Source organism: Paralichthys olivaceus, chromosome 22, assembly GCF_024713975.1.
Source record: "Paralichthys olivaceus isolate ysfri-2021 chromosome 22, ASM2471397v2, whole genome shotgun sequence".
Classification (NCBI taxonomy): domain Eukaryota; kingdom Metazoa; phylum Chordata; class Actinopteri; order Pleuronectiformes; family Paralichthyidae; genus Paralichthys; species Paralichthys olivaceus.
Window position 1 is genome coordinate 4,134,662 of NC_091114.1, and position 25,123 is coordinate 4,159,784.

The window sequence follows — 25,123 nt, forward strand, 5'->3', positions numbered from 1 at the left end:
ACGCTATTTGCTAACAAGCAGCCTCGGAGCTAGCGTAAGGTTAGCCAGTGCGTGCAGTGCGGTGATTCTGCTGGTTTTGCAGTGCGCGCAGTGCGGTGATTCTGCTGGTTTTGCAGTGCGGTGCTGCTGGTTTTGCTAACGCTATTTGCTAACAAACAGCCTCGGAGCTAGCGTAAGGTTAGCCAGTGCGTGCAGTGCTTCTGCTGGTTTTGCAGTGCGGTGCTGCTGCTGGTTTTCCAGTGCGCGCAGTGCGGTGATTCTGCTGGTTTTGCAGTGCGTGCAGTGCGGTGCTGCTGCTGGTTTTGCAGTGCGTGCAGTGCTGCGCTGCTGCTGGTTTTCCAGTGCGCGCAGTGCGGATGACGATCCGCTATGTTTGCTGGCTTTGCTAACGCTATTTGCTAACAAACAGCCTCGGAGCTAGCGTAAGGTTAGCCAGTGCGTGCAGTGTGGTGATTCTGCTGGTTTTGCAGTGCGCGCAGTGCGGTGCTGCTGCTGGTTTTGCAGTGCGTGCAGTGCTGCGCTGCTGCTGGTTTTCCAGTGCGCGCAGTGCGGTGATGCTGCTGGTTTTGCAGTGCGCGCAGTGCGGATGACGATCCGCTATGTTTGCTGGCTTTGCTAACGCTATTTGCTAACAAGCAGCCTCGGAGCTAGCGTAAGGTTAGCCAGTGCGTGCAGTGCTTCTGCTGGTTTTGCAGTGCGCGCAGTGCTGCTGCTGGTTTTCCAGTGCGCGCAGTGCGGTGATTCTGCTGGTTTTGCAGTGCGGTGCTGCTGGTTTTGCTAACGCTATTTGCTAACAAACAGCCTCAGAGTTAGCGTAAGGTTAGCCAGTGCGTGCAGTGCTGCGCTGCTGCTGGTTTTCCAGTGCGCGCAGTGCGGATGACGATCCGCTACGTTTGCTGGCTTTGTTAACGCTATTTGCTAACAAGCAGCCTCGGAGCTAGCGTAAGGTTAGCCAGTGCGTGCAGTGCGGTGATTCTGCTGGTTTTGCAGTGCGCGCAGTGCGGTGATTCTGCTGGTTTTGCAGTGCGCGCAGTGCGGTGTTTCTGCTGGTTTTGCAGTGCGCGCAGTGCGGTGTTTCTGCTGGTTTTGCAGTGCGGTGCTGCTGGTTTTGCTAACGCTATTTGCTAACAAACAGCCTCGGAGCTAGCGTAAGGTTAGCCAGTGCGTGCAGTGCGGTGCTGCTGGTTTTGCTAACGCTATTTGCTAACAAACAGCCTCAGAGTTAGCGTAAGGTTAGCCAGTGCGCGCAGTACTCTAATTACTCTACTTTACTCTATTATTACTCTACTTTACTCTATTATTACTCTATTATTACTTTACTTTACTCTATTATTACTCTATTATTACTTTACTCTACTCTACTTTAATTACTCTACTTTACTCTACTTTACTTTACTCTATTATTACTCTACTTTACTCTATTATTACTCTACTTTACTTTACTCTATTATTACTCTACTTTACTCTATTATTACTCTATTTTACTTTACTTTACTCTATTATTACTTTACTCTATTATTACTCTACTTTACTCTATTATTACTCTACTTTACTCTATTACTACTTTAATTACTCTACTTTACTTTACTCTATTATTACTCTACTTTAATTACTTTACTCTACTCTACTTTAATTACTCTACTTTACTCTATTATTACTCTACTTTACTTTACTCTATTATTACTCTACTTTACTTTACTCTATTATTACTTTACTCTATTATTACTCTACTTTACTCTATTATTACTTTACTTTACTCTACTTTACTTTACTCTATTACTACTTTAATTACTCTACTTTACTTTACTCTATTATTACTCTACTTTACTCTATTATTACTCTACTTTACTTTACTCTATTATTACTCTACTTTACTCTATTATTACTCTATTTTACTTTACTTTACTCTATTATTACTTTACTCTATTATTACTCTACTTTACTCTATTACTACTTTAATTACTCTACTTTACTTTACTCTATTATTACTCTACTTTAATTACTTTACTCTACTCTACTTTAATTACTCTACTTTACTCTATTATTACTTTACTTTACTCTATTATTACTCTACTTTACTTTACTCTATTATTACTCTACTTTACTTTACTCTATTATTACTTTACTCTATTATTACTCTACTTTACTCTATTATTACTTTACTTTACTCTATTATTACTCTACTTTAATTACTCTACTTTACTTTACTCTATTATTACTTTACTCTATTATTACTCTATTTTACTTTACTTTACTCTATTATTACTCTATTATTACTTTACTCTACTTTAATTACTTTACTCTACTTTACTTTACTTTACTTTATTATTACTCTATTATTACTCTACTTTACTTTACTCTATTATTACTCTACTTTACTCTATTATTACTCTACTTTACTTTACTCTACTTTACTCTATTATTACTTTACTTTACTTTACTCTATTATTACTCTACTTTACTTTACTCTACTTTACTTTACTCTATTATTACTCTACTTTAATTACTCTACTTTACCCTATTATTACTCTATTATTACTCTACTTTACTTTAATTACTCTACTTTACTTTACTCTATTATTACTCTACTTTACTCTATTATTACTCTACTTTACTCTATTATTACTCTACTTTACTTTACTCTACTTTACTCTATTATTACTTTACTTTACTCTACTTTACTTTAATTACTTTACTTTACTCTATTATTACTTTACTTTACTCTACTTTAATTACTTTACTCTACTTTACTTTACTCTATTACTACTCTACTTTACTCTACTCTATTACTACTCTACTTTACTTTACTCTACTTTACTTTACTCTATTATTACTCTATTATTACTCTACTTTAATTACTCTACTTTACTTTACTTTACTCTATTATTACTCTACTTTAATTACTCTACTTTACTCTATTATTACTCTACTTTACTCTATTATTACTCTATTATTACTCTACTTTACTTTACTCTATTATTACTCTACTTTACTCTATTATTACTCTACTTTACTTTACTCTATCATTACTTTACTCTATTATTACTCTACTTTACTTTAATTACTCTACTTTACTTTATTATTACTCTATTATTACTCTACTTTACTTTACTCTACTTTACTCTATTATTACTCTACTTTACTTTACTTTACTTTACTCTATTATTACTCTACTTTACTTAACTCTATTATTACTCTACTTTACTTTAATTACTCTACTTTACTTTACTCTATTATTACTCTACTTTACTCTATTATTACTCTACTTTACTTTACTCTATTATTACTCTACTTTACTTTACTCTATTATTACTTTACTCTATTATTACTCTACTTTACTTTACTCTATTATTACTCTACTTTACTTTACTTTACTCTATTATTACTCTACTTTACTCTATTATTACTCTATTTTACTTTACTCTATTATTACTCTACTTTACTTTACTCTACTTTACTCTACTTTACTTTACTCTATTATTACTTTACTCTATTATTACTTTACTCTATTATTACTCTATTATTACTTTACTTTACTCTACTTTACTTTACTCTATTATTACTCTACTTTATTTAACTCTACTTTACTCTATTATTACTCTACTTTACTCTATTATTACTCTATTATTACTTTACTTTAGTTTACTCTGCTTTACTTTACTATTACTTATCTCCAATCTCTATTATTACTCTAACTAACCTATGACTTTTTTTCAATCAGATTTGAGACGACATACTAACCTATGACTTTTTGATCAGATTTGAGACAACATACTAACCTATGACTTTATTATCAGATTTGAGACGACATACTAACCTATGACTTTTTTATCATATTTGAGACGACATACTAACCTATGACTTTTTTTCAATCATATTTGAGACGACATACTAACCTATGACTTTTTTTTGTCAGATTTGAGACGACATACTAACCTATGACTTTATTATCAGATTTGAGACGACATACTAACCTATGACTTTTTTATCAGATTTGAGACGACATACTAACCTATGACTTTTTTTCAATCATATTTGAGACGACATACTAACCTATGACTTTTTTATCATATTTGAGACGACATACTAACCTATGACTTTTTAATCATATTTGAGACGACATTCTAACCTATGACTTTATTATCAGATTTGAGACGACATACTAACCTATGACTATTTTTTAATCATATTTGAGACGACATACTAACCTATGACTTTTTGATCAGATTTTAGACAACATACTAACCTATGACTTTTTTTTCAGATTTGAGACGACATACTAACCTATGACTTTTTTTCAATCATATTTGAGACGACATACTAACCTATGACTATTTTTTAATCATATTTGAGACGACATACTAACCTATGACTTTTTGATCAGATTTTGGACAACATACTAACCTATGACTTTTTGATCAGATTTTGGACAACATACTAACCTATGACTTTTTTTTGTGATATTTTGGAGAACATACAAACCTATGACTTTTTTATCATATTTTGGACGACATACTAACCTATGACTTTTTTTTATCATATTTTGGAGAACATACTAACCTATGACTTTTTGATCAGATTTTAGACGACATACTAACCTATGACTTTTTTCAATCATATTTGAGACGACATACTAACGTATGACTTTTTTATCAGATTTGAGACGACATACTAACCTATGACTTTTTTTTAATCATATTTGAGACGACATACTAACCTATGACTTTTTGATCAGATTTGAGACGACATACTAACCTATGACTTTTTTTTGTCAGATTTGAGACGACATACTAACCTATGACTTTTTGATCAGATTTTGGACAACATACTAACCTATGACTTTATTATCAGATTTGAGACGACATACTAACCTATGACTTTTTTTATCATATTTGAGACGACATACTAACCTATGACTTTTTTTCAATCATATTTGAGACGACATACTAACCTATGACTTTTTAATCATATTTGAGACGACATACTAACCTATGACTTTTTGATCAGATTTTGGACAACATACTAACCTATGACTTTTTTTTCAGATTTGAGACGACATACTAACCTATGACTTTTTTATCATATTTGAGACGACATACTAACCTATGACTTTTTTTTATCATATTTTGGAGAACATACTAACCTATGACTTTTTGATCAGATTTTAGACGACATACTAACCTATGACTTTTTGATCAGATTTGAGACGACATACTAACGTATGACTTTTTTTCAATCATATTTGAGACGACATACTAACGTATGACTTTTTTATCAGATTTGAGACGACATACTAACCTATGACTTTTTTTTAATCATATTTGAGACGACATACTAACCTATGACTTTTTGATCAGATTTGAGACGACATACTAACCTATGACTTTTTTTTGTCAGATTTGAGACGACATACTAACCTATGACTTTTTGATCAGATTTTGGACAACATACTAACCTATGACTTTATTATCAGATTTGAGACGACATACTAACCTATGACTTTTTTATCATATTTGAGACGACATACTAACCTATGACTTTTTTTCAATCATATTTGAGACGACATACTAACCTATGACTTTTTAATCATATTTGAGACGACATACTAACCTATGACTTTTTGATCAGATTTTGGACAACATACTAACCTATGACTTTTTTTTCAGATTTGAGACGACATACTAACCTATGACTTTTTTATCATATTTGAGACGACATACTAACCTATGACTTTTTTATCATATTTGAGACGACATACTAACCTATGACTTTTTAATCATATTTGAGACGACATACTAACCTATGACTTTTTTTCAATCATATTTGAGACGACATACTAACCTATGACTTTTTGATCAGATTTTGGACAACATACTAACCTATGACTTTTTTTTCAGATTTGAGACGACATACTAACCTATGACTTTTTTTCAATCATATTTGAGACGACATACTAACCTATGACTTTTTGATCAGATTTTAGACGACATACTAACCTATGACTTTTTTCAATCATATTTGAGACGACATACTAACCTATGACTTTTTTTTATCATATTTTGGAGAACATACTAACCTATGACTTTTTTTTAATCATATTTGAGACGACATACTAACCTATGACTTTTTGATCAGATTTTAGACGACATACTAACCTATGACTTTTTTCAATCATATTTGAGACGACATACTAACCTATGACTTTTTGATCAGATTTGAGACGACATACTAACCTATGACTTTTTTCAATCATATTTGAGACGACATACTAACCTATGACTTTTTTTTGTCAGATTTGAGACGACATACTAACCTATGACTTTTTTTTTTATCATATTTGAGACGACATACTAACCTATGACTTTTTTATCAGATTTGAGACGACATACTAACCTATGACTTTTTAATCATATTTGAGACGACATACTAACCTATGACTTTTTTTCAATCATATTTGAGACGACATACTAACCTATGACTTTTTTTTGTCAGATTTGAGACGACATACTAACCTATGACTTTTTTATCAGATTTGAGACGACATACTAACCTATGACTTTTTTTCAATCATATTTGAGACGACATACTAACCTATGACTTTTTTTCAATCATATTTGAGACAACATACTAACCTATGACTTTTTTTTTATCAGATTTGAGACGACATACTAACCTATGACTTTTTTGTCAGATTTGAGACGACATACTAACCTATGACTTTTTTTTTATCAGATTTGAGACGACATACTAACCTATGACTTTTTTATCAGATTTGAGACGACATACTAACCTATGACTTTTTTTCAATCATATTTGAGACGACATACTAACCTATGACTTTTTTTCAATCATATTTGAGACAACATACTAACCTATGACTTTTTTTTTATCATATTTGAGACGACATACTAACCTATGACTTTTTTATCAGATTTGAGACGACATACTAACCTATGACTTTTTTTCAATCATATTTGAGACGACATACTAACCTATGACTTTTTTTCAATCATATTTGAGACAACATACTAACCTATGACTTTTTTGTCAGATTTGAGACGACATACTAACCTATGACTTTTTTTTAATCAGATTTGAGACGACATACTAACCTATGACTTTTTGATCAGATTTGAGACGACATACTAACCTATGACTTTTTTATCATATTTTGGAGAACATACTAACCTATGACTTTTTTTTGTCAGATTTGAGACGACATACTAACCTATGACTTTTTTTTTATCATATTTGAGACGACATACTAACCTATGACTTTTTGATCAGATTTGAGACGACATACTAACCTATGACTTTTTTATCATATTTTGGAGAACATACTAACCTATGACTTTTTTTTGTCAGATTTGAGACGACATACTAACCTATGACTTTTTTTTTATCATATTTGAGACGACATACTAACCTATGACTTTTCAATCATATTTGAGACGACATACTAACCTATGACTTTTTTTCAATCATATTTGAGACGACATACTAACCTATGACTTTTTTTCAATCATATTTGAGACAACATACTAACCTATGACTTTTTTGTCAGATTTGAGACGACATACTAACCTATGACTTTTTTTTTATCAGATTTGAGACGACATACTAACCTATGATTATTTTTTAATCATATTTGAGACGACATACTAACCTATGACTTTTTTTTTTAATCATATTTTGGAGAACATACTAACCTATGACTTTTTTATCATATTTGAGACGACATACTAACCTATGACTTTTTTCAATCATATTTGAGACGACATACTAACCTATGACTTTTTTTAATCATATTTGAGACGACATACTAACCTATGACTTTTTTCAATCATATTTGAGACGACATACTAACCTATGACTTTTTTTATCAGATTTGAGACGACATACTAACCTATGACTTTTTTTCAATCATATTTGAGACGACATACTAACCTATGACTTTTTTTTATCATATTTGAGACGACATACTTTTGTATCATATTTTGGACGACATACTAACCTATGACTTTTTTCAATCATATTTGAGACGACATACTAACCTATGACTTTTTTATCATATTTGAGACGACATACTAACCTATGACTTTTTTTCAATCATATTTGAGACGACATACTAACCTATGACTTTTTTTCAATCATATTTGAGACGACATTCTAACCTATGACTTTTTTTTATTAGATTTGAGACAACATACTAACCTATGACTTTTTTGTCAGATTTGAGACGACATACTAACGTATGACTTTTTGATCAGATTTGAGACGACATACTAACGTATGACTTTTTTTCAATCATATTTGAGACGACATACTAACGTATGACTTTTTTATCAGATTTGAGACGACATACTAACCTATGACTTTTTTCAATCATATTGGAGACGACATACTAACCTATGACTTTTTTTTGTCAGATTTGAGACGACATACTAACGTATGACTTTTTTTCAATCATATTTGAGACGACATACTAACGTATGACTTTTTTATCAGATTTGAGACGACATACTAACGTATGACTTTTTTATCAGATTTGAGACGACATACTAACCTATGACTTTTTTATCAGATTTGAGACGACATACTAACGTATGACTTTTTTTCAATCAGATTTGAGACGACATACTAACCTATGACTTTTTGATCAGATTTGAGACGACATACTAACCTATGACTTTTTTCAATCATATTTGAGACGACATACTAACCTATGACTTTTTGATCAGATTTGAGACGACATACTAACCTATGACTTTTTTATCATATTTTGGAGAACATACTAACCTATGACTTTTTTTTGTCAGATTTGAGACGACATACTAACCTATGACTTTTTGATCAGATTTGAGACGACATACTAACCTATGACTTTTTTATCATATTTTGGAGAACATACTAACCTATGACTTTTTTTTGTCAGATTTGAGACGACATACTAACCTATGACTTTTTTTTTATCATATTTGAGACGACATACTAACCTATGACTTTTTTATCAGATTTGAGACGACATACTAACCTATGACTTTTCAATCATATTTGAGACGACATACTAACCTATGACTTTTTTTCAATCATATTTGAGACGACATACTAACCTATGACTTTTTTTCAATCATATTTGAGACAACATACTAACCTATGACTTTTTTGTCAGATTTGAGACGACATACTAACCTATGACTTTTTTTTAATCAGATTTGAGACGACATACTAACCTATGACTTTTTTTTTATCAGATTTGAGACGACATACTAACCTATGACTTTTTTTTTTAATCATATTTTGGAGAACATACTAACCTATGACTTTTTTATCATATTTGAGACGACATACTAACCTATGACTTTTTTCAATCATATTTGAGACGACATACTAACCTATGACTTTTTTTTAATCATATTTGAGACGACATACTAACCTATGACTTTTTTCAATCATATTTGAGACGACATACTAACCTATGACTTTTTTTATCAGATTTGAGACGACATACTAACCTATGACTTTTTTTCAATCATATTTGAGACGACACACTAACCTATGACTTTTTTCAATCATATTTGAGACGACATACTAACCTATGACTTTTTTTATCAGATTTGAGACGACATACTAACCTATGACTTTTTTTTATCATATTTGAGACGACATACTTTTGTATCATATTTTGGACGACATACTAACCTATGACTTTTTTCAATCATATTTGAGACGACATACTAACCTATGACTTTTTTATCATATTTGAGACGACATACTAACCTATGACTTTTTTTCAATCATATTTGAGACGACATACTAACCTATGACTTTTTTTCAATCATATTTGAGACGACATTCTAACCTATGACTTTTTTTTATTAGATTTGAGACAACATACTAACCTATGACTTTTTTGTCAGATTTGAGACGACATACTAACCTATGACTTTTTGATCAGATTTGAGACGACATACTAACGTATGACTTTTTTTCAATCATATTTGAGACGACATACTAACGTATGACTTTTTTTATCAGATTTGAGACGACATACTAACCTATGACTTTTTTCAATCATATTGGAGACGACATACGAACCTATGACTTTTTTTTGTCAGATTTGAGACGACATACTAACCTATGACTTTTTTTTAATCATATTTGAGACGACATACTAACCTATGACTTTTTGATCAGATTTGAGACGACATACTAACCTATGACTTTTTTATCATATTTGAGACGACATACTAACCTATGACTTTTTTTCAATCATATTTGAGACGACATACTATGACTTTTTTATCATATTTGAGACGACATACTAACCTATGACTTTTTTTTGTCAGATTTGAGACGACATACTAACCTATGACTTTTTAATCATATTTGAGACGACATTCTAACCTATGACTTTATTATCAGATTTGAGACGACATACTAACCTATGACTATTTTTTAATCATATTTGAGACGACATACTAACCTATGACTTTTTGATCAGATTTTAGACAACATACTAACCTATGACTTTTTTTTCAGATTTGAGACGACATACTAACCTATGACTTTTTTTCAATCATATTTGAGACGACATACTAACCTATGACTTTTTGATCAGATTTTGGACAACATACTAACCTATGACTTTTTGATCAGATTTTGGACAACATACTAACCTATGACTTTTTTTAATCATATTTGAGACGACATACTAACCTATGACTTTTTTTTGTGATATTTTGGAGAACATACAAACCTATGACTTTTTTATCATATTTTGGACGACATACTAACCTATGACTTTTTTTTATCATATTTTGGAGAACATACTAACCTATGACTTTTTGATCAGATTTTAGACGACATACTAACCTATGACTTTTTGATCAGATTTTAGACGACATACTAACCTATGACTTTTTTCAATCATATTTGAGACGACATACTAACCTATGACTTTTTGATCAGATTTGAGACGACATACTAACGTATGACTTTTTTTCAATCATATTTGAGACGACATACTAACGTATGATTTTTTTATCAGATTTGAGACGACATACTAACCTATGACTTTTTTTTAATCATATTTGAGACGACATACTAACCTATGACTTTTTGATCAGATTTGAGACGACATACTAACCTATGACTTTTTTTTGTCAGATTTGAGACGACATACTAACCTATGACTTTTTGATCAGATTTTGGACAACATACTAACCTATGACTTTATTATCAGATTTGAGACGACATACTAACCTATGACTTTTTTATCATATTTGAGACGACATACTAACCTATGACTTTTTTTCAATCATATTTGAGACGACATACTAACCTATGACTTTTTTATCATATTTGAGACGACATACTAACCTATGACTTTTTAATCATATTTGAGACGACATACTAACCTATGACTTTTTTATCATATTTGAGACGACATACTAACCTATGACTTTTTAATCATATTTGAGACGACATACTAACCTATGACTTTTTTTCAATCATATTTGAGACGACATACTAACCTATGACTTTTTGATTAGATTTTGGACAACATACTAACCTATGACTTTTTTTTCAGATTTGAGACGACATACTAACCTATGACTTTTTTTCAATCATATTTGAGACGACATACTAACCTATGACTTTTTTTTATCATATTTGAGACGACATACTAACCTATGACTTTTTGATCAGATTTTAGACGACATACTAACCTATGACTTTTTTCAATCATATTTGAGACGACATACTAACCTATGACTTTTTTTTATCATATTTGAGACGACATACTAACCTATGACTTTTTGATCAGATTTTAGACGACATACTAACCTATGACTTTTTTCAATCATATTTGAGACGACATACTAACCTATGACTTTTTGATCAGATTTGAGACGACATACTAACCTATGACTTTTTTCAATCATATTTGAGACGACATACTAACCTATGACTTTTTGATCAGATTTGAGACGACATACTAACCTATGACTTTTTTATCATATTTTGGAGAACATACTAACCTATGACTTTTTTTTGTCAGATTTGAGACGACATACTAACCTATGACTTTTTTTTTATCATATTTGAGACGACATACTAACCTATGACTTTTTTATCAGATTTGAGACGACATACTAACCTATGACTTTTCAATCATATTTGAGACGACATACTAACCTATGACTTTTTTTCAATCATATTTGAGACGACATACTAACCTATGACTTTTTTTCAATCATATTTGAGACAACATACTAACCTATGACTTTTTTGTCAGATTTGAGACGACATACTAACCTATGACTTTTTTTTTATCAGATTTGAGACGACATACTAACCTATGATTATTTTTTAATCTGAGACGACATACTAACCTATGACTTTTTTTTCAGATTTGAGACGACATACTAACCTATGACTTTTTTTTTTAATCATATTTTGGAGAACATACTAACCTATGACTTTTTTATCATATTTGAGACGACATACTAACCTATGACTTTTTTCAATCATATTTGAGACGACATACTAACCTATGACTTTTTTTTAATCATATTTGAGACGACATACTAACCTATGACTTTTTTCAATCATATTTGAGACGACATACTAACCTATGACTTTTTTTATCAGATTTGAGACGACATACTAACCTATGACTTTTTTTCAATCATATTTGAGACGACATACTAACCTATGACTTTTTTTTATCATATTTGAGACGACATACTTTTGTATCATATTTTGGACGACATACTAACCTATGACTTTTTTCAATCATATTTGAGACGACATACTAACCTATGACTTTTTTATCATATTTGAGACGACATACTAACCTATGACTTTTTTTCAATCATATTTGAGACGACATACTAACCTATGACTTTTTTTCAATCATATTTGAGACGACATTCTAACCTATGACTTTTTTTTATTAGATTTGAGACGACATACTAACCTATGACTTTTTTTTTATCAGATTTGAGACGACATACTAACCTATGATTATTTTTTAATCATATTTGAGACGACATACTAACCTATGACTTTTTTTTCAGATTTGAGACGACATACTAACCTATGACTTTTTTTTTTATCATATTTTGGAGAACATACTAACCTATGACTTTTTTATCATATTTGAGACGACATACTAACCTATGACTTTTTTCAATCATATTTGAGACGACATACTAACCTATGACTTTTTTTCAATCATATTTGAGACGACATACTAACCTATGACTTTTTTTTATCATATTTAGTAGAACATACTAACCTATGACTTTTTTTTATCATATTTGAGACGACATACTAACCTATGACTTTTTTATCAGATTTGAGACGACATACTAACCTATGACTTTTTTTCAATCATATTTGAGACGACATACTAACCTATGACTTTTTTTTATCAGATTTGAGACGACATACTAACCTATGACTTTTTTTTATCAGATTTTGGAGAACATACTAACCTATGACTTTTTGATCATATTTTGGACAACATACTAACCTATGACTATTTTTTAATCATATTTGAGACGACATACTAACCTATGACTTTTTTTTATCATATTTTGGAGAACATACTAACCTATGACTTTTTGATCAGATTTTGGACAACATACTAACCTATGACTTTTTTTTTATCAGATTTTGGACGACATACTAACCTATGACTTTTTTTTAATCATATTTGAGACGACATACTAACCCATGACTTTTTTTTGTGATATTTTGGAGAACATACAAACCTATGACTTTTTTATCATATTTTGGACGACATACTAACCTATGACTTTTTTTTATCATATTTTGGAGAACATACTAACCTATGACTTTTTTTAATCAGATTTGAGACGACATACTAACCTATGACTTTTTTTAATCAGATTTGAGACGACATACTAACCTATGACTTTTTTATCATATTTGAGACGACATACTAACCTATGACTTTTTTTCAATCATATTTGAGACGACATACTAACCTATGACTTTTTTATCATATTTGAGACGACATACTAACCTATGACTTTTTTTCAATCATATTTGAGACGACATACTAACCTATGACTTTTTTTCAATCATATTTGAGACGACATTCTAACCTATGACTTTTTTTTATTAGATTTGAGACAACATACTAACCTATGACTTTTTTGTCAGATTTGAGACGACATACTAACCTATGACTTTTTTTTATCATATCTGAGACGACATACTAACCTATGACTTTATTATCAGATTTGAGACGACATACTAACCTATGACTTTTTTTTTTATCATATTTTGGAGAACATACTAACCTCTGACTTTTTTTTTTATCATATTTTGGAGAACATACTAACCTATGACTTTTTTTTATCATATTTGAGACGACATACTAACCCATGACTTTTTTTTAATCATATTTGAGACGACATACTAACCTATGACTTTTTCGTCAGATTTGAGACGACATACTAACCTATGACTATTTTCAATCATATTTGAGACGACATACTTTTGTATCATATTTTGGACGACATACTAACCTATGACTTTTTTCAATCATATTTGAGACGACATACTAACCTATGACTTTTTTTTAATCAGATTTTGGAGAACATACTAACCTATGACTTTTTTTAATCATAATTGAGACGACATACTAACCTATGACTTTTTTCAATCATATTTGAGACGACATACTAACCTATGACTTTTTTTTATCATATTTTGGACAACATACTAACCTATGACTTTTTTTTATCAGATTTTGGACGACATACTAACCTATGACTTTTTTTCAATCATATTTGAGACGACATACTAACGTATGACTTTTTTCAATCATATTTGAGACGACATACTAACGTATGACTTTTTTCAATCATATTTGAGACGACATACTAACCTATGACTTTTTTTTGTCAGATTTGAGACGACATACTAACCTATGACTTTTTTTCAATCATATTTGAGACGACATACTAACGTAATTTTTTTATCAGATTTGAGACGACATACTAACCTATGACTTTTTTTTATCAGATTTGAGACGACATACTAACCTATGACTTTTTTTTATCATATTTTGGAGAACATACTAACCTATGACTATTTTTTAATCATATTTGAGACGACATACTAACCTATGACTTTTTTTTTATCATATTTTGGAGAACATACTAACCTATGACTTTTTGATCAGATTTTGGACAACATACTAACCTATGACTTTTTGATCAGATTTTGGACAACATACTAACCTATGACTTTTTTTTTATCAGATTTTGGACGACATACTAACCTATGACTTTTTTTTAATCATATTTGAGACGACATACTAACCTATGACTTTTTTCAATCAGATTTGAGACGACATACGAACCTATGACTTTTTTCAATCAGATTTGAGACGACATACGAACCTATGACTTTTTTCAATCATATTTGAGACGACATACTAACCTATGACTTTTTTTTATCATATTTAGGAGAACATACTAACCTATGACTTTTTGATCAGATTTTGGACAACATACGAACCTATGACTTTTTTCAATCATATTTGAGACGACATACTAACCTATGACTTTTTTTCAATCATATTTGAGACGACATACTAACGTATGACTTTTTTCAATCATATTTGAGACGACATACTAACGTATGACTTTTTTCAATCATATTTGAGACGACATACTAACCTATGACTTTTTTTTGTCAGATTTGAGACGACATACTAACCTATGACTTTTTTTTATCAGATTTGAGACGACATACTAACCTATGACTTTTTTTTATCAGATTTGAGACGACATACTAACCTATGACTTTTTTTTAATCATATTTTGGACGACATACTAACCTATGACTTTTTTTTATCATATTTTGGAGAACATACTAACCTATGACTATTTTTTAATCATATTTGAGTCGACATACTAACCTATGACTTTTTTTTATCATATTTTGGAGAACATACTAACCTATGACTTTTTGATCAGATTTTGGACAACATACTAACCTATGACTTTTTGATCAGATTTTGGACAACATACTAACCTATGACTTTTTTTTATCAGATTTTGGACGACATACTAACCTATGACTTTTTGATCAGATTTTGGACAACATACTAACCTATGACTTTTTTTTAATCAGATTTTGGAGAACATACTAACCTATGACTTTTTTTAATCATATTTGAGACGACATACTAACCTATGACTTTTTTTTAATCAGATTTTGGACAACATACTAACCTATGACTTTTTTTTAATCAGATTTTGGAGAACATACTAACCTATGACTTTTTTCAATCAGATTTGAGACGACATACGAACCTATGACTTTTTTCAATCAGATTTGAGACGACATACGAACCTATGACTTTTTTTTGTGATATTTTGGAGAACATACAAACCTATGACTTTTTTATCATATTTTGGACGACATACTAACCTATGACTTTTTTTTTATCATATTTTGGAGAACATACTAACCTATGACTTTTTTTTAATCATATTTGAGACGACATACTAACCTATGACTTTTTGATCAGATTTTGGACAACATACTAACCTATGACTTTATTATCAGATTTGAGACGACATACTAACCTATGACTTTATTATCAGATTTTAGACGACATACTAACCTATGACTTTTTTCAATCATATTTGAGACGACATACTAACCTATGACTTTTTGATCAGATTTGAGACGACATACTAACCTATGACTTTTTGATCAGATTTTGGACAACATACTAACCTAAGACTTTATTATCAGATTTGAGACGACATACTAACCTATGAGTTTTTTTAATCATATTTGAGACGACATACTAACCTATGAGTTTTTTCAATCATATTTGAGACGACATACTAACCTATGACTTTTTTCAATCATATTTGAGACGACATACTAACCTATGACTTTTTTCAATCATATTTAAGACGACATACTAACCTATGACTTTTTTTAATCAGATTTGAGACGACATACTAACCTATGACTATTTTTTAATCATATTTGAGACGACATACTAACCTATGACTATTTTTTAATCATATTTGAGACGACATACTAACCTATGACTTTTTTATCATATTTGAGACGACATACTAACCTATGACTTTTTTTAATCAGATTTGAGACGACATACTAACCTATGACTTTTTTTTATCATATTTTGGAGAACATACTAACCTATGACTATTTTTTAATCATATTTGAGACGACATACTAACCTATGACTTTTTTTTATCATATTTTGGAGAACATACTAACCTATGACTTTTTGATCAGATTTTGGACAACATACTAACCTATGACTTTTTGATCATATTTTGGACAACATACTAACCTATGACTTTTTTTTAATCAGATTTTGGAGAACATACTAACCTATGACTTTTTTTAATCATATTTGAGACGACATACTAACGTATGACTTTTTTCAATCAGATTTGAGACGACATACGAACCTATGACTTTTTTCAATCAGATTTGAGACGACATACGAACCTATGACTTTTTTCAATCATATTTGAGACGACATACTAACCTATGACTTTTTTTTATCATATTTAGGAGAACATACTAACCTATGACTTTTTGATCAGATTTTGGACAACATACTAACCTATGACTTTTTTTTTATCAGATTTTGGACAACATACTAACCTATGACTTTTTTTCAATCATATTTGAGACGACATACTAACGTATGACTTTTTTCAATCATATTTGAGACGACATACTAACGTATGACTTTTTTTTGTCAGATTTGAGACGACATACTAACCTATGACTTTTTTTTATCAGATTTGAGACGACATACTAACCTATGACTTTTTTTTTATCATATTTTGGACGACATACTAACCTATGACTATTTTTTAATCATATTTGAGACGACATACTAACCTATGACTTTTTTTTATCATATTTTGGAGAACATACTAACCTATGACTTTTTGATCAGATTTTGGACAACATACTAACCTATGACTTTTTTTTATCAGATTTTGGACGACATACTAACCTATGACTTTTTTTTAATCATATTTGAGACGACATACTAACCTATGACTTTTTGATCATATTTTGGACAACATACTAACCTATGAGTTTTTTCAATCATATTTGAGACGACATACTAACCTATGACTTTTTTCAATCATATTTAAGACGACATACTAACCTATGACTTTTTTTAATCAGATTTGAGACGACATACTAACCTATGACTATTTTTTAATCATATTTGAGACGACATACTAACCTATGACTTTTTTATCATATTTGAGACGACATACTAACCTATGACTTTTTTTAATCAGATTTGAGACGACATACTAACCTATGACTTTTTTTTATCATATTTTGGAGAACATACTAACCTATGACTATTTTTTAATCATATTTGAGACGACATACTAACCTATGACTTTTTTTTATCATATTTTGGAGAACATACTAACCTATGACTTTTTGATCAGATTTTGGACAACATACTAACCTATGACTTTTTGATCAGATTTTGGACAACATACCTATGACTTTTTTTTATCAGATTTTGGACGACATACTAACCTATGACTTTTTTTTAATCATATTTGAGACAACATACTAACCTATGACTTTTTGATCATATTTTGGACAACATACTAACCTATGACTTTTTTTTAATCAGATTTTGGAGAACATACTAACCTATGACTTTTTTTAATCATATTTGAGACGACATACTAACCTATGACTTTTTTCAATCAGATTTGAGACGACATACGAACCTATGACTTTTTTCAATCAGATTTGAGACGACATACGAACCTATGACTTTTTTCAATCATATTTGAGACGACATACTAACCTATGACTTTTTTTTATCATATTTAGGAGAACATACTAACCTATGACTTTTTGATCAGATTTTGGACAACATACTAACCTATGACTTTTTTTTTATCAGATTTTGGACAACATACTAACCTATGACTTTTTTTTATCAGATTTTGGACGACATACTAACCTATGACTTTTTTTCAATCATATTTGAGACGACATACTAACGTATGACTTTTTTCAATCATATTTGAGACGACATACTAACGTATGACTTTTTTCAATCATATTTGAGACGACATACTAACCTATGACTTTTTTTTGTCAGATTTGAGACGACATACTAACCTATGACTTTTTTTTATCAGATTTGAGACGACATACTAACCTATGACTTTTTTTTTTATCATATTTTGGACGACATACTAACCTATGACTTTTTTTTATCATATTTTGGAGAACATACTAACCTATGACTATTTTTTAATCATATTTGAGACGACATACTAACCTATGACTTTTTTTTATCATATTTTGGAGAACATACTAACCTATGACTTTTTGATCAGATTTTGGACAACATACTAACCTATGACTTTTTGATCAGATTTTGGACAACATACTAACCTATGACTTTTTTTTATCAGATTTTGGACGACATACTAACCTATGACTTTTTTTTAATCATATTTGAGACGACATACTAACCTATGACTTTTTGATCAGATTTTGGACAACATACTAACCTATGACTTTTTTTTATCAGATTTTGGACGACATACTAACCTATGACTTTTTTTTAATCATATTTGAGACGACATACTAACCTATGACTTTTTGATCATATTTTGGAGAACATACTAACCTATGACTTTTTTTAATCATATTTGAGACGACATACTAACCTATGACTTTTTTTTAATCAGATTTTGGAGAACATACTAACCTATGACTTTTTTTAATCATATTTGAGACGACATACGAACCTATGACTTTTTTCAATCAGATTTGAGACGACATACTAACCTATGACTTTTTTTTATCATATTTAGGAGAACATACTAACCTATGACTTTTTGATCAGATTTTGGACAACATACTAACCTATGACTTTTTTTTATCAGATTTTGGACGACATACTAACCTATGACTTTTTTTCAATCATATTTGAGACGACATACTAACGTATGACTTTTTTCAATCATATTTGAGACGACATACTAACGTATGACTTTTTTCAATCATATTTGAGACGACATACTAACCTATGACTTTTTTTTGTCAGATTTGAGACGACATACTAACCTATGACTTTTTTTTATCAGATTTGAGACGACATACTAACCTATGACTTTTTTTTATCAGATTTGAGACGACATACTAACCTATGACTTTTTTTTTATCATATTTTGGACGACATACTAACCTATGACTTTTTTTTATCATATTTTGGAGAACATACTAACCTATGACTATTTTTTAATCATATTTGAGTCGACATACTAACCTATGACTTTTTTTTATCATATTTTGGAGAACATACTAACCTATGACTTTTTGATCAGATTTTGGACAACATACTAACCTATGACTTTTTGATCAGATTTTGGACAACATACTAACCTATGACTTTTTGATCAGATTTTGGACAACATACTAACCTATGACTTTTTTTAATCATATTTGAGACGACATACTAACCTATGACTTTTTTTTAATCAGATTTTGGAGAACATACTAACCTATGACTTTTTTCAATCAGATTTGAGACGACATACGAACCTATGACTTTTTTCAATCAGATTTGAGACGACATACGAACCTATGACTTTTTTTTGTGATATTTTGGAGAACATACAAACCTATGACTTTTTTATCATATTTTGGACGACATACTAACCTATGACTTTTTTTTTATCATATTTTGGAGAACATACTAACCTATGACTTTTTTTTAATCATATTTGAGACGACATACTAACCTATGACTTTTTGATCAGATTTTGGACAACATACTAACCTATGACTTTATTATCAGATTTGAGACGACATACTAACCTATGACTTTATTATCAGATTTTAGACGACATACTAACCTATGACTTTTTTCAATCATATTTGAGACGACATACTAACCTATGACTTTTTGATCAGATTTTGGACAACATACTAACCTAAGACTTTATTATCAGATTTGAGACGACATACTAACCTATGACTTTTTGATCAGATTTTGGACAACATACTAACCTATGACTTTATTATCAGATTTGAGACGACATACTAACCTATGACTTTATTATCAGATTTTAGACGACATACTAACCTATGACTTTTTTCAATCATATTTGAGACGACATACTAACCTATGACTTTTTGATCAGATTTTGGACAACATACTAACCTAAGACTTTATTATCAGATTTGAGACGACATACTAACCTATGACTTTTTTTCAATCATATTTGAGACGACATACTAACCTATGAGTTTTTTTAATCATGTTTGAGACGACATACTAACCTATGAGTTTTTTCAATCATATTTGAGACGACATACTAACCTATGACTTTTTTCAATCATATTTAAGACGACATACTAACCTATGACTTTTTTTAATCAGATTTGAGACGACATACTAACCTATGACTATTTTTTAATCATATTTGAGACGACATACTAACCTATGACTATTTTTTAATCATATTTGAGACGACATACTAACCTATGACTTTTTTATCATATTTGAGACGACATACTAACCTATGACTTTTTTTAATCAGATTTGAGACGACATACTAACCTATGACTTTTTTTTATCATATTTTGGAGAACATACTAACCTATGACTATTTTTTAATCATATTTGAGACGACATACTAACCTATGACTTTTTTTTATCATATTTTGGAGAACATACTAACCTATGACTTTTTGATCAGATTTTGGACAACATACTAACCTATGACTTTTTGATCAGATTTTGGACAACATACTAACCTATGACTTTTTTTTATCAGATTTTGGACGACATACTAACCTATGACTTTTTTTTAATCATATTTGAGACAACATACTAACCTATGACTTTTTGATCATATTTTGGACAACATACTAACCTATGACTTTTTTTTAATCAGATTTTGGAGAACATACTAACCTATGACTTTTTTTAATCATATTTGAGACGACATACTAACCTATGACTTTTTTCAATCAGATTTGAGACGACATACGAACCTATGACTTTTTTCAATCAGATTTGAGACGACATACGAACCTATGACTTTTTTCAATCATATTTGAGACGACATACTAACCTATGACTTTTTTTTATCATATTTAGGAGAACATACTAACCTATGACTTTTTGATCAGATTTTGGACAACATACTAACCTATGACTTTTTTTTTATCAGATTTTGGACAACATACTAACCTATGACTTTTTTTTATCAGATTTTGGACGACATACTAACCTATGACTTTTTTTCAATCATATTTGAGACGACATACTAACGTATGACTTTTTTCAATCATATTTGAGACGACATACTAACGTATGACTTTTTTCAATCATATTTGAGACGACATACTAACCTATGACTTTTTTTTGTCAGATTTGAGACGACATACTAACCTATGACTTTTTTTTATCAGATTTGAGACGACATACTAACCTATGACTTTTTTTTTATCATATTTTGGACGACATACTAACCTATGACTTTTTTTTATCATATTTTGGAGAACATACTAACCTATGACTATTTTTTAATCATATTTGAGACGACATACTAACCTATGACTTTTTTTTATCATATTTTGGAGAACATACTAACCTATGACTTTTTGATCCGATTTTGGACAACATACTAACCTATGACTTTTTGATCAGATTTTGGACAACATACTAACCTATGACTTTTTTTTATCAGATTTTGGACGACATACTAACCTATGACTTTTTTTTAATCATTTTTGAGACGACATACTAACCTATGACTTTTTTTTAATCAGATTTTGGAGAACATACTAACCTATGACTTTTTTTAATCATATTTGAGACGACATACTAACCTATGACTTTTTTTTTATCATATTTTGGACGACATACTAACCTATGACTTTTTTTTATCATATTTTGGAGAACATACTAACCTATGACTATTTTTTAATCATATTTGAGACGACATACTAACCTATGACTTTTTTTTATCATATTTTGGAGAACATACTAACCAATGACTTTTTGATCCGATTTTGGACAACATACTAACCTATGACTTTTTGATCAGATTTTGGACAACATACTAACCTATGACTTTTTTTTATCAGATTTTGGACGACATACTAACCTATGACTTTTTTTTAATCATTTTTGAGACGACATACTAACCTATGACTTTTTTTTAATCAGATTTTGGAGAACATACTAACCTATGACTTTTTTTAATCATATTTGAGACGACATACTAACCTATGACTTTTTTTTAATCAGATTTTGGAGAACATACTAACCTATGACTTTTTTCAATCAGATTTGAGACGACATACGAACCTATGACTTTTTTCAATCAGATTTGAGACGACATACTAACCTATGACTTTTTTTTGTGATATTTTGGAGAACATACAAACCTATGACTTTTTTATCATATTTTGGACGACATACTAACCTATGACTTTTTTTTTATCATATTTTGGAGAACATACTAACCTATGACTTTTTTTTAATCATATTTGAGACGACATACTAACCTATGACTTTATTATCAGATTTTAGACGACATACTAACCTATGACTTTTTTCAATCATATTTGAGACGACATACTAACCTATGACTTTTTGATCATATTTGAGACGACATACTAACCTATGAGTTTTTTCAATCATATTTGAGACGACATACTAACCTATGACTTTTTTCAATCATATTTAAGACGACATACTAACCTATGACTTTTTTTTAATCATATTTGAGACGACATACTAACCTATGACTATTTTTTAATCATATTTGAGACGACATACTAACCTATGACTTTTTTATCATATTTGAGACGACATACTAACCTATGACTATTTTTTAATCATATTTGAGACGACATACTAACCTATGACTTTTTTATCATATTTGAGACGACATACTAACCTATGACTTTTTTTAATCAGATTTGAGACGACATACTAACCTATGACTTTTTTTCAATCATATTTGAGACGACATACTAACATATGACTTTTGTATCATATTTTGGACGACATAAGGCATGAAAAGGTCATAGTATAGTAAGGCATAAAATAATGTCATAGTACAGTAAGGCATCAAAGAGTCATATTTTAGTAAGGCCCCCCCCAAAAAGTTGTGTAATAGTAAGGTATAAAAAACAGTCATGGAATAGTAAGGTAACAAAAACGGTTATAGTATAGTTAGGCACACAAAAAAAAGTCATAGTATAGTAAGGCATACAAATGTCATAGTATACTAAGGCAAAAAAGACACAGTAGAGTAAGGTTAGATGTCATTGTATATAGTAAGGTAAAACATTTTTAATAGTATAGCAAGGCATTAAAATGTCATACTATAGTTAAGCTTGAAATGTCATAGTATAGTAAAAAGTCTCTATAATAAGTTAAAAAAATTCATAGTAAAGTCAGGCTCAGCATAAAAATGTAATGGTTGTTTCTTTGCCAAATACTTGTTTTGATTGATGATGCAGATTGAGTGTGCATGTATATGTGAGCATTTGTAACTACTTTAGCACTCTATTAACTGAGTTGGCAATTAAAGGTTCAGTTTGTAGAGTTTAGTGACATCTAATGGTGAAGTTGCATGTTGCAGCTGAATACCCCTCACTTCACCTTCCAAACATTAGTTTGTCCAGTCTGAGCTACTGTAAAAAACATGAGGGCCTCTGTAGAGAGGACCTGCTCCTAATGTAAATATAAAGTATTTAAAAATAAAGGTCCCATTCTAGAGTAAAGAAAACAAATATTTGTACAATTTAGTTGATCACACACAAGTGAAAACATCACTAGGATTATTTTATATTCAATTTCTGCCAATAGATCCCTTTCACCGAAATCTAACACACTGAACCTTTAACAGTGACTAATAGTTGCAGCTCAGACTCGTCTGGTCTTATTTTGATAGAGTGCAATGGTGACATACTTGAAAAAATGTCTATTGCGGGTCTACAGGATAATTAAAATCTCTTCATGTCATATTATTAGTGTTAATGTGTT

General features: G+C 30.2%; 2 long non-coding RNA genes across 8 annotated transcripts in view; both read right to left on the bottom strand.

Moving 5' to 3' along the window:
* LOC138406357 (uncharacterized) overlaps positions 1 to 25,123 on the bottom strand; it is a 38,283-nt gene that overhangs the window by 11,381 nt on the left and 1,779 nt on the right. The window lies entirely within an intron of this gene.
* Positions 1,177 to 25,115, bottom strand: LOC138406358 (uncharacterized). Of its 7 annotated transcripts, none has more exons than XR_011239829.1 (3): positions 18,663 to 25,115; positions 13,267 to 18,547; positions 1,177 to 12,825 (listed from the first exon to the last, which is right to left on the bottom strand). It is a non-coding gene; the product is annotated as an uncharacterized lncRNA (long non-coding RNA). The 7 variants fall into 7 exon arrangements; XR_011239828.1 differs by having other exon boundaries at positions 13,267 to 17,911; positions 18,389 to 25,115; XR_011239827.1 differs by having other exon boundaries at positions 13,267 to 17,709; positions 18,031 to 25,115.